The sequence below is a fragment of the Pinus tabuliformis genome, chromosome 6, assembly GCF_031772625.1.
Source record: "Pinus tabuliformis cultivar Carrire ecotype Pingquan chromosome 6, CPIR1, whole genome shotgun sequence".
Lineage (NCBI taxonomy): Eukaryota > Viridiplantae > Streptophyta > Pinopsida > Pinales > Pinaceae > Pinus > Pinus tabuliformis.
The window spans coordinates 269,468,764-269,481,495 of NC_142292.1; positions in this window are offsets into that span (position 1 = coordinate 269,468,764).

Here is a 12,732-nt window from a genome sequence, read left to right on the forward strand (position 1 = left end):
CTGCCTTGTAAATGTGATACATCGAACACAACAGTCGGGCAGATCATCCATCGTATGTTAAGTCTTTCATTTCGGCTAAGGTGTATATAACGATTCATGGATACTTGGTAAACCCTCTTGCCTATTACACCCTTTGTGATTAAGTTTTTGTTTTTAAGTTATAAAAGTTAATTTCCCATGATAACATGACTTACCTATGGAGTTATCCTTGGCCTCACATTGCTTGATTAACAGTAAACTTTAATTGTAGGCTCAAATCAACCACCCCTTATTGTTTTTTAGAAAAGGTCATCGCGGCTGAACCATCAGGTTCACCTTACATTTCCCCTTCATCATCTGACACTGAAGGGTCATCACAAGGAGTTCATCCTAAGATTTCATAGTCACTTGAAGCCTAAGGTCTTGAACTTGGAATTATCCTGAGTATTTAGCCCCTTGCTTCTCATCCTCTACCTAGAGACTCATCATCTTAGGAATATAATCCAGAAACTCCTAAGAGTCCACAAAGCTTTTTTTTATTCCATTTGAATCCACTTTTTCATCCATTGGTTATATCTCCTCAACAGACTTATATTCCATACGATAATCTTGGTGTGCCGTTCGAGTTATCTCCACGATCATATCAAATTCCCCCTTGTCACGTATTTCCACCCATGGCTTCAGAAGGTGAGTTTCCAACCTCTTCCCAATGTCCTCTAGAAGTCTTAGGCACTCATACACTTGGCATTGACAATGATTCTGAATATGACTTCCCACCCAAAGGTTATCCATATGTGGGAAGTGTTGCACCTCCACCACCGCCTTAAAGAAATGAAGTTTTGTTTCTCACTGGTTATACTTGTTTGGCTCAATTGGTTTCAGGTACTCCAAGTGCATCTTCACTTTATCACAATCCTGTTTGGTCATCGGGTGCCATGCCTACTTCTAATCCATTTGGATCAAACGTGGCCTCTCAAATTCCTGTACCAACTACAATTTTGTTAGTTCCTCTACAACTGACAAATATGGTTGGGGAATTAATGTCCCTATAAGTTCCTCGGGTCCTCCATTAAGTGGACAATATGTGCCAGCACCTATTCCACTTCATGGTGGGAATAGCAACCTCCGCCTTATGCACCTCCTGTTTCGGGTGGAGCTTATGTAACTGCACATCAAACTCATGCTTTCGGGGCTAGTCAAAATGTTGGAAGTGTACCTTATCCTAGTGGATCATCGATTCCATCTGGATCAAGCCAAATTCCATATCAACAGCCTCTTCCAGCCCAGATACCATACCAACAACCATACCCTCTATATGGCTCACAACAACCTCAAAATCCACCTTTTACTTAACAGGTAGGCCCTTAAATGTGACCTAGTTTAAATCCCTCATTTGGGGCATCTGGTCAAATTCAAGATGGAACCTATCAGTATCAACCTAGAACTCGACAAATTCCACAAGGAACTTTCCAACAACAACAACCTTATGTACACCAAGGACCTAATGTGCAACAAGGGATCGACCAACAACCATTGCAACAGCAAGGACAACCCTTGCAGCAAAAAAACCAACCCTTTTATCAACAAGGGAAACCCTTACAACCACAAGCTCAACCCCTACAACATCAAGGATAACAATTCTACCACCAGTATCAATAGTTGCAACAAAAACCTTATAATCCATATGCTTCGCAAGTCATTTATCCACCTTATGGTTTTCAACATCCCATGGCGGGTCCGTATCAAACTTACCCTGGTTAAAACCCACCTTTGTGGGGGCAGAATCAATCTTTGTATGGTCTGAATACCGCTTAGTGGGGGAAATATCAAGCTCCTTATGGTCAAAATCTACCACTTTGGGGACATTAACCGTACCAACAAGGATGGAATCCACAAGTTGGGCATTATCAAAGGCCTCCCATGCCTTTCAATCCATAATTTCCGTTTCTATCAACGTTAGAACTACCAGATGCGTCAAGAATCACTAATGATACAATACTTCATTCAGCATATTGGCCTCTGGTTCCTACTAATATTCCTAGCAATTGTCTGAAATTCGAAGGAAAGTTTGGAGAAGACCCCCAGGCCAATGTTATGACCTACCATTTATGGTGTTCATCTAATTCCTGGGTTGAAGCCTCTGTTCGTCTACGTATTTTCTAGTGAACCCTCACGGGTGCTGTCGTGAAATGGTACATCGAGTTGCCCTGAGGTGCCTATGAAGACTTCAATTCTTTGGCAATGGCCTTCCTTACTCACTGCCACTTACTTGTTCACTATGAAACTAGTACCCATCTGGTTATGTCTTTGAAACAAAATACTACTACCCACATCTTTGATCATATTCATGAATGGATACATCAACGTTTCCTTATCATGTTTGAGATACCTGATGAGCTGCTAAATGAAAGGTTTACCAAATCATTTTTCAAAAAAATTGCCAAGGAAAGGTTGTGTAACCAAAGATCAAGCCATTTTCCATGCCCAATATTTGGATTTGGTGTATTCCCAATTTGGTAGGTTATATGATGTCTTTCCTGATGCTCTGAGACCATCTATGGATATGACATCTTCTAAACCTTTGGATGTACCACTTATCGATGGTATTATTGGATCAGTGACTCAAACTTCTAGTAAAGCTTCTTCGAAGAAAAAAATCATTTCGAATTCTGCATCCAATCCTCCTTCGAATCCCTCTTCAAATCGTGGTAAAACCTCTGAGGTTAATGCCATTCATTATATCCTGATAGACAAAACCTCCAAATCTAAAACAAATGTTAAAGGAAAAGTAAAATCTGATACCCAAAATAGGATCCTCCAAATTCATCTGCTGATGATACATATAAACATAAGCCCAAATATCCTTGCCTCATTTGTGAGGAAGATCACTATACCCAGGATTTTCCCCGTCACGCAGAAGTTAGTCGATTGTTAAAATGCACTCAAGGGGCACCAGCTATACTGAAAGAACTCTTTCCATCACATCAGACGCAATTGGCACAATAACCACAATCTTCTACATCTCCTGGTTCTCAAGTTTATATGAGTGGAACAATGCCTATTTTTATCACCACTCGATCAAAAGACTATCTGACTCCTCCCATATAGACTGTGGAGAAAGAAGTTATGAATACACCTTCTACTTCTACTCCACCTAGTTTTTGTCCTCTTCATATTGAGAGACCTAGTAATTATTCCGTTATCTAACCACCTCCTAAGGGTGTCCTTCAGAAATCATCCTATAATCTAAATGCGCAAGCTGCCCAACATTAAAATATTTTTGAAGATTTAGTCAAGCACCTTCGACGATGTCTACCTTGGAAGTTGTCCAAAGTTTTCCATCACAATAGAAATCATTACTATCGGCTATATGAGGAATTAACCCTATTGATTTTAGTTTGATTACTTTTGACCTAGAAAATCATGTTCCACGTCTTCCCCATCAACTTGAATTTTTAATCCAAGTCATTATAAAAGGAAAGACGATTCATCGAACTGTGATTAATGAGGGTGCTTCCACCTGCATTATGTCCATTTCATGTTGGAAAGCTATAGGCTCTCCCCCTCTCAACCAGTCTTCGAACACCTTAGAATCCTTTGATGGCAGAGGATATCGTCCTTACGCTATTCTCACAAGTTTTCCCAACATGTTGGAAGGGAAAATTGTTGAATTATAACCTTCTACTTGGGCGAAGTTGGACTCATGCTATGTTTTGTGTGGTTTCTTCTTTGTTCCATGTGCTTAGTTTTCCTCATGAAGGGAAAATAGTCACTGTTGATCAGTTAGCCTTTTTATCTTATGGTTCTTCTAATCGAAACATGCCATATGTTGGGAATACTGACATTCCTTATGAGAGTGTTGGGGCAGGTCTTTTTAAAGACTCTCCTCTTATGGGAATTTTTTCCCTCCCACCTCTGAATGTTGCTTTTGTCAACATGATCTCCATTTCTTACAATCCTTGGATCGTTCCTTCCCCTGATCAGGTTAATTCTTTTGGCGATGTCATACCACTCAGCCCAGCAAAACAAGCCTATCAAGCTACTGTTTTGGCTTTGGAGGCCTCTTCTAAAAGTCATGATGCTCTTAGTGTGCATCTAGATGCAAATTCACAGTCTCCTTGGCTTGGTTCTTGGGATTATCTAGATCCCTTGAACGAGACATTTCCCACTGACGAGAGTATCATCGAGGTTATGTCTCTTGAGGAAACTCCCTGGAACGATTCTCATCATCGTTCCTCATTTATCCCATGTCTCTAAGAGATTTCATTGTGTTTAGATACCTTTGCTTCCCGTACACTCACCCATCCACTTCAAACGCCCATTTTGGTGCATGAAGTTTTGTGTGAGGGAAACATAGGGAATGTTATTGTTACCATGCCTATTGAAATTTCTATTAAACCAAGAATTGTCGAAAACATCCATGTCAGGGTTTCTGTTCTCCTAATGAGATCAAGATTTACACTGCCCTTTTTAAGGAATTCTGCGATGTCTTTTCTTGGTCATATGAAGAGATGCCTGGCATAGATCCTAGTATAGTTGTGTAGGAAATTCCTACCTACCCAAATGTGAAGCATGTTATTAGTGACTTTTTTTAGTGAACCCTAGAAAGGCAACCACTATTAAGGGAGAGGTTGAAAAACTTCTAAAGGCTGGTTTCATTTACCCCATTCCATTGATAGATTAGGTTTTGAACATTGTCCCTGTCACTAATAAACAAGGGACTATCCTCGTTTGTGTTGATTACCATGATATCAATTGGGCGTGTCCCAAAGACAATTATACAACTCCTTTTATTGATCAGATCATTAATGAGTGTGCCGGGAGTGAGATTTATTTATTTATTTATTTTTCTGGATGGTTTGGCTACAACCAAATTAAAATTATTCTCACTGATCAACAGAAAACTGCTTTTATCTAACCATGGGGAACCTTTGCCTACAAGAAACTCCCTTTCAATCTGAAAAAAGTTGGCGCTACCTTCAAACGAGCGATGTCTTATGCTTTTCGTGACATCAAACACATTGTTCAATTGTATCTTGACGACTTACCGACTCATTTTGCTAAGCGTCATGATCATCCTAACCACCCACGAGCGACTTTTCTTTGTTGCAGACACTACAATATCCATTTAAATATGCATAAGTGTGTCTTCTACGTTGAATCGGGTCATCTCCTAGGGTTTTCGGTATCTAAGGAAGGCATCCGGATTTACCCCCCCATAGTTGAGGCCATTTTAAATTTACCCCCTCTATCATCTTTACATCAGTTGCAAATCTTGCAAGGGAAAGCTAATTTCCTTGGTCATTTTGTACCCAATTATGCTTATCTTGCCAAGGGATTTACTCATTTGCTGCAAAGGGGATCCCTTTTATTTTGGATGAAATTGCTCAAAAATCTTTCGATGCATTAAAGAACACCCTCATTAGTGCTCCTTTGTTGCATCCCCCCAACTATCATCGAAATTACTTCTTGTACTTGCCCGCAACCAATAGTACTATTGCCATGGTACTGGTGCAAGATGATGACGATGGAAACAAACATGTGATTTACTACTTAAGCCAAAATCTCATTGATACCGAACATCGATATCCCCATGTTGAGAAACTTGCTTTAGCAGCTGTTCGCGTTGTTCAATGCTTTTGACACTATATTCTCTTGCAGAAAACTACTGTGATTTTCAATTGCAACCCCATGACCTACATCTTGACTCGTTAGTTGCTGGGGGGAAATATTCTAATTGGATTGTTATCCTTCAAGAGTTTGATTTGGAGTTTTCTACAACCAAATCAAAGAAATCTTTAGTTTTCGCTAAGTTAATTTGTGACCTTCTCTCCGCAACCACATCTTCGACTTTTGATGAGTTTATTCCTAACAAGACTCTATTTCTTATCAAAACACTTGACCCATGGCATGCAGATATTATTGTCTATCTCCAAACCAAAAAATTTTGATCATAGATGTCCAATTCTGATTGTCGTCGCATTTGACATCAGTCCCAACCATATCGAATCATTGGCAATACTATGTACCATGTTGGTGTTGATTCTATCCTTTGTAAATGTTTGACACTCGAATAAACTGAGAGATTCCTCAATCACTACCACTTTGGGGCTTGTGGTGGTCACATGTCAAGGTACACTACTACTCATAAAATTTTTGTTCCATTTATTTCTAGCCTTCAATCTTTAAATATTGCATTTTAGAAGTCCAAAAATGTCACACTTTCTAGATTTACAACTGTAAATAGCATGCCCCACCCACACCCCTACACCCAATTGTTACCGTTGGCTCCTTTGCTAAATGAGATATTGATTTCATGACCTCTAACCCTCACTCATACAGGGGGTGTGGTTATATCCTCACTGCAGTTGATTTTTTCACTAAATGGGCCGAGGCAATGCCCACACATGATGTTGATGGTAAAATTGCTACTCAATTTCTTTTCAATCATGTCATAGCTCGATTTGGTGTCCCTCAAGCCATCGTTACTATTCATGGATCTCATTTCCTAAATTACATGATGGAAGAGCTTACTGCTCTATTGGGTTTGTGTCATGACAACTCAACTCCTTATTATCGATAGGCCAATGGCCAAGTTGAGGTAGTCAACAAAGTCTTGGTTACTATGCTCCAATGCACCATTGGGATGCATAAATCAAATTGGCATCTTATGTTATCTCTAGCTCTTTGGGCTTACCAAATTGTAGCTAAGACTTCCATTTGATTTACACCCTTTCAGCTGGTGTATGGCTTGGAGGAACTCTTCCAATTGCGTGTGAAACTATTTCACTAAATCCATTGAACTACCCCTTGATACCTCACTTGAAGAGGAACATTTACTTTACCTTGAGAGGCTCAACCAAACTCACCGCTTTGCAGCGTTAGTAATTAGATCCTGAAAGAAAAGAGTTAAGGCTCAATATGATAAAACTGTTTCTCCCTGCATTTTTGCTAAGGGTGACTTGGTCTTGCTATATGATCAAGCCAATGACAATTTGGGAGTTGGGAAATTCAAACCAATGTGGCATGGGTTGTACATTGTCAAACGAGTTTCACAAAAATGTGCCTATCTATAAGCATGCTGGAAATGAGACTTTGTTTCCTCATGCAATGCTTGTGCCCCAACTACTGGGGCCATGGTGTGTAGGATTGTTCACAGTGAGAGGTTGGTTATGGTCCTTATGTCAATTTTTCCACTGCGGGTATTTTTGGCCCCTAGACAATGCCTCACAATGACCATATACGTGCTTTGTCCTCTAGTGCGTGATCCAAACAACTGCATCCGTTGTCCCTTTTGGGAAAACCCAATGATGAAATAGATGTCAAAAACCTCTATTTCAAGCTCTTGATCCCTGAACATGAACAGTTGAAGATCTACATCCCACCAACTAATCAGGTGTTGCAATAAATCAGGTTGTGATCTAATCAAAGAAATCATGAAGAACTTGAGAAATAAACATGCTCATAGGGGATCAATACAATCTTGATCCTGCATAGCCTGATGGTCTTCAGCTTCATGACCCCTCTCTTTCCATTCAATCACCGTTTTGGATTGGTTATCCTGCAAAAAATTAACAAACCGACATTTCATGAGCATCCATGGAGAGAAAATAAAAAATAAACTATTTCTTTTACAGGGAATTTCACTTTAAAATTTTCACCTCCGCGCTAGCATGCCTATTTATGAGTTTTCTTGCACTGCTAGTGTTAGGGCCTAATTGACCGTAGGGTGATCAATGTGAGACCAATGGGTAAAATCCACGCTGGTCGCCCATGATAAGAATTTTTTTTTATCCTTCCTTGTACCCTTTCCTATGGATGAAAATGCATAAATGACTACCAAAATGAAGGGAAGGGACATATCTTTTACCTACAATGAGCGGCTTGACGAATGGTGTCCTGGATTGAGTGTGCTCCTTGCTTGAAAATCGACGTAAATGAGGTAAAAATGCTCTCACAATTGCAAATTGGTAAAATGGTAAAAATCATTTACTTTTTTCCCTATTTATAAGCTTTGAATAGTATTTTTACCAAATTAGGGCATATTTCACTCATTTTTTAATATTTTTCCTCGAAATCGGTAATGTGTGTTCCTTTATGCAGCGATAGGTTATATATTCTTGGTGACAGTGATTTATCTTGACTGATTCAAACGAGTTCTATTTTATCACTTTTTCGGACTCGTCGAAAATAAACAAAAAGTGACCCCTCGGAGTTATCTTTAGTCTCTTTTCTGACTCTCAAAAAATGAAAATATTAACAAGTACCTGTCATTTTGAACTTGTAAAAGTAAATGAAATGACGTCTTCCTAGTATAAGTTTAACCCTTTTCCGGACTGAGATAGACTATTGTACGAAAAAGGAATACCTTAGTCAAACATGGCTAAGAGGTTCTCTTCAATATCATTTTCTACCATTTTGGATTCAAGAGATGATTTACAAAAAGGGACCTTTGGAGTTTTCTTTTTCGCTTCTTTTTCAAACTCTCTAAACATGAAAAAGATGTCGAGTTTCACCTCTGTCGGACTCATAAAAACTTAAATGACGCGAGACTTGTCACTATGAACAGACCAAGCTTCTCCTTCCTAGGGCTCATGAAACTTACTAGGATGGATTCATCTAAAGGATGAACTTATATGGCAAGCATATGCTATCCCCTTCAAGCTTGCAATAAAAAAATATATGGGGTACTCGCCCAAAACGGTGGGGGAAAATTGAAAGTGATCATATCTTGTATTTTGTAAATCCATCATATCACTCTTGAATATGACACTCATTTGTTGCTCATGTCGGGTTTGGTACATCCTCATTTAGTCACTTTCCTTCCTGGGTTTGGGAAATCCATTTTTCCTCTTATATGATTATACCATTTCTTCATCATGACCTTTGATCCTATGTTGAGTCAAATGATTCCAAACTCTATTGTCGTGTCGTTGATATGTTAAAGAGAAGTCATATCTGCAGTTCTTTATTGTTCATACACTGTCTGAATTTCTGCAACAGTCTTGGATCACACTTATCTACTCTACTACATCCTCTTGTTTCAGGTCGATGATGTGGGATTCATTATGGCCCTCCTTTGATGGATCACTTCCTGTCGACTTTAGCTCATTATCCGAGAAGATGATCTACAAACTCCCTTCCAATACCTTAGAGATTGCATGCCTCAATGGAAAGTTATTTGCATTTGACAACACGTTTACATCATTGACCTTTGATCAAATGATTCCACAGGTGTTCGACTTCAGCTTCACTCTCCACAGTCGTGGATTGTGCTGATTGTGCCTTGAGAACCATTGTCATTATTGGTGGTTTCTCTCATGCCCGTTAACGGTTTACATCATTGATCAGTAATCAAGTGGTTTTCTATCATGTTCAACTTTGACACATCTATTCACATGATTATAATTCATACATTTATCGGGTCGAGACGGGAGCGCATGACAATGGACTTTGTCTAATAAAGTCTAAGTTGCATGGAGTTATGAGTTATTCATGATTGTACATAGGTTTCCTCTAGATGGATGGTTGTGACCATACTGTGGGTCCATATTCATGATCCTTCTCATTTGGATGGTTGTGACCATGCCGAGGATCTTTTCACATGATCCCTCCTATTCAGATGGTTGCGTCCATACCATAGATTCATGTATTATTAGATTCCTATTCATGTATCATTGGGTATGATCTCAGATATGTATATGTATATGCTTGATTGGCAGGTCTCCTGACGGTGTTATTCTCATCCTTGGACTAACTTGTAAAGCATCTCAGCCATCACTCCCTGTTCTGCCTTCATGCTTTAGGGGGCATCTGTTACACAATATTTTGTCACACCTCCTGTTCAATTCCTATGCATATCTTGAAGTACCAAAACATTGACTACTGTGCAGCATATCCATCATGATATAAATACCAAAACCTCCCTGAAGAATCAAAGGAAAACTACCATGAATTCATTCAGAAGAAGGTTAATTAAAAACCCTAATTTTAGCATTAGCGTGTTCTCCTCCACTGCGTTCCCTTGCTGATGGCAGGTTGCTTAGTTATACACTTGCACTGACAGTGTGGGTTTCTATAGGAAAACTTGTGTTGAACCTCTTCTGGAAGATTTCCAAAACTGGAGGAGAAGCTTCGCTCACTAGAACCTTCAAGAATAGCGAGCTGGATATTGGTTGTTGTTGATATGGTCGAATTCTCTCATTTGGGTCTCTTGATCTTATCATCATGGGATTCCCCCTTGATATGTGGACCTTCCTCCCTCATTCTTGGATCCCCAACTCCCTCTCCCTTCCTATAAATTCACTCCCTTCCATTCCCAAATGGTTGGTCATTGATTGTTGCATCCCTATGCTGAGATTACGCTTACATGCTACCCATTCTAGCTTGGAGAAGGAGTGCTCGAAGAGTATTTTCTTAGACTTGGACATCCACCAAAAGGAGGCCTCCAACATCAAGGCATAGGTTGTATGCTTCCCTTTTTAGCTTATTAATATAAACATATGATGTTCACTTTCCATAATTGTGTAAATGTTTATGCTATTAGCTTAATGTTCCTTGATCTATTAAGCAGTTTATGTTTGATGTATGCCATTTATACTTGTGTATTTTTCATTTCTCTTTGATATTCATTGTAGGGACTCGGATGTGAAGAAAAAGTAAGGAGTGAGGCTTGGAGCGAAATATTCAAAGCCATATCCAAGGACTAAGCAATTAGCATCAGAACGAGGTAGGTTCCTCCTTCTATTTGTAGTTGTAAAACATAATCTAGGAAAGCATATGATTAGTTTGTTAAGTTTGTTGCTAGAACCACTCATTAGGCTAGAGAGATCACCTGAGTCCACACAGGGAATTTTCCTTCACAAAAAGGTAATCCTTTTGGATATGTTACATAAGTTGTTTTAGTAATTTATTCTATGTCTTGTATCCTAGACCTATTGGTTGCATAGATGCCAAGTGTTTGAAATAATTATAGTTTAGGTTGGGGATGCTTAGGCCTAGTTCCGAGGTTTGTTTTGATTGATCAACATTGTTATCATGTATTTAATGAATTCTAAAGGTTGTAGCAAATTCCGGGCAGAGGATGAGATTCTGGGCTAGCAAAGTGGCTTAAATCCAAGGGTTGCTGGCACAGAACTGGCAATTTTTGTTCATAGTCACTGGAAGGCTTGTGAGAGTGACTTTAGGTTTTCGGTCACTCCCTTGCCCATATCATGAGAGTAATTATGGCCTAAGAGACCCAGAACAACAGTGGGACCTAGGGATAAGTTGTGTGAATGCTTGACTTGTCTCTAGAGGGTTCTGTTGATGATGTTCAATGACTCTGTGTGATGTTCCGTCAATTCCATTTCCTTAAGTTTACCAAGGAGATTGAATCCCTTATAGTAATCTCTCTCATCACATGTTTTCACGGCTAGTCGGCTGCTTGGGTTAGCCTGGGAGGAGGGGGTGTTACACAACACCCCTCAAAATAGTTCATGGATGGACCTTTCCAATATATATTAGAGAGCTCAAGGGGGTCCTCCCTCCTCTCCTCTAGCATTACAAACTACTAGTTCATATGCCCAAGGATCACATGAACTACTCTCCTTATTTTATTGGCAGTTAACATAGTCTCTTTTTAAATGCTACCCTCCATAATGCTAACCAAAAATAAAATTCCTTTCCTTTTCAACCCTATGAGGCCACTTTTTGGGTCTGTCAAAATTACATTTTCCCACCTCTAAAGAGGTTGATGCATGCAACAACAACCCTTGCATGCATGACAAGATTTATATCAAAATTGTGCTTAACCTTGCTTGTTCCTTTTACTTCTTTAGTAGTCTTCTATTTTTTTCCTTGTAGCTCTTCAGTTCAACCTTCAAGCTCTTCAAAAATTCTATTCCTTCAGATAAGTTTCCCCTCTCTTTCACATGGTGGACTTGGTTAATGCTAATATGCACCATCTCATGGTCGATGATTTTATTTCTTGCTACAATTGAGTCTTCTTATATATTATCACACACACTCAACTGTCAGTTATGTCAACACAAACAAATCAACTTATTACCTTGCCATGCTAATACCAAGGATTTTTATCTCCTGATGTTCAAACATCTAAAATTCATGTTATCATGTTCCAAGAACCAACAAATGCAAGTCAACATGTCTACAACCATGTTATCACTATGTTTGAAATCAACCATTTACCAAGACTAGCACCCATGTCCTTTGTAAGGTTAAAATCCGATTAGAAAACAATCTAACACATCAGGACATGCTCTTTCTATCATGTCATAATTATAATATCATCATGGATATGCATACACCCCATAATCTACAATCAACACACAATCATCAATCACGGTGCTACAACTAGCACCTACTTGCACACAACAAGCAGTCATTAGAAAATATCATGCTCTAACAGAGTTCCATTTTTTTTTCCAAAAAGGTCTAGCATAAAACCATTGCTTTTTCATTTCATCTATGTAGAGCCCTTTCATCCAAGCATTGAACCTATATTCCCTAACATTAATTCGTAACTGATCCCATCATATTATCATACTCCATTAGAGTCAACTTTATCTCCAAAGGTCGAGTGTTGAACCTTTTGCTCTGCTACCATCAGGGCCCTAGCCACATCATTATGAAACCATGCCTCCTTTCCTTCTCGGCTAGTCAAGGTGAGATTCCATACCTCTCAAGTACAACAAACATCTCTCCATATACCATAGGGAAACTTCTTTTTCCTCAACGTCGTTACCTACAACT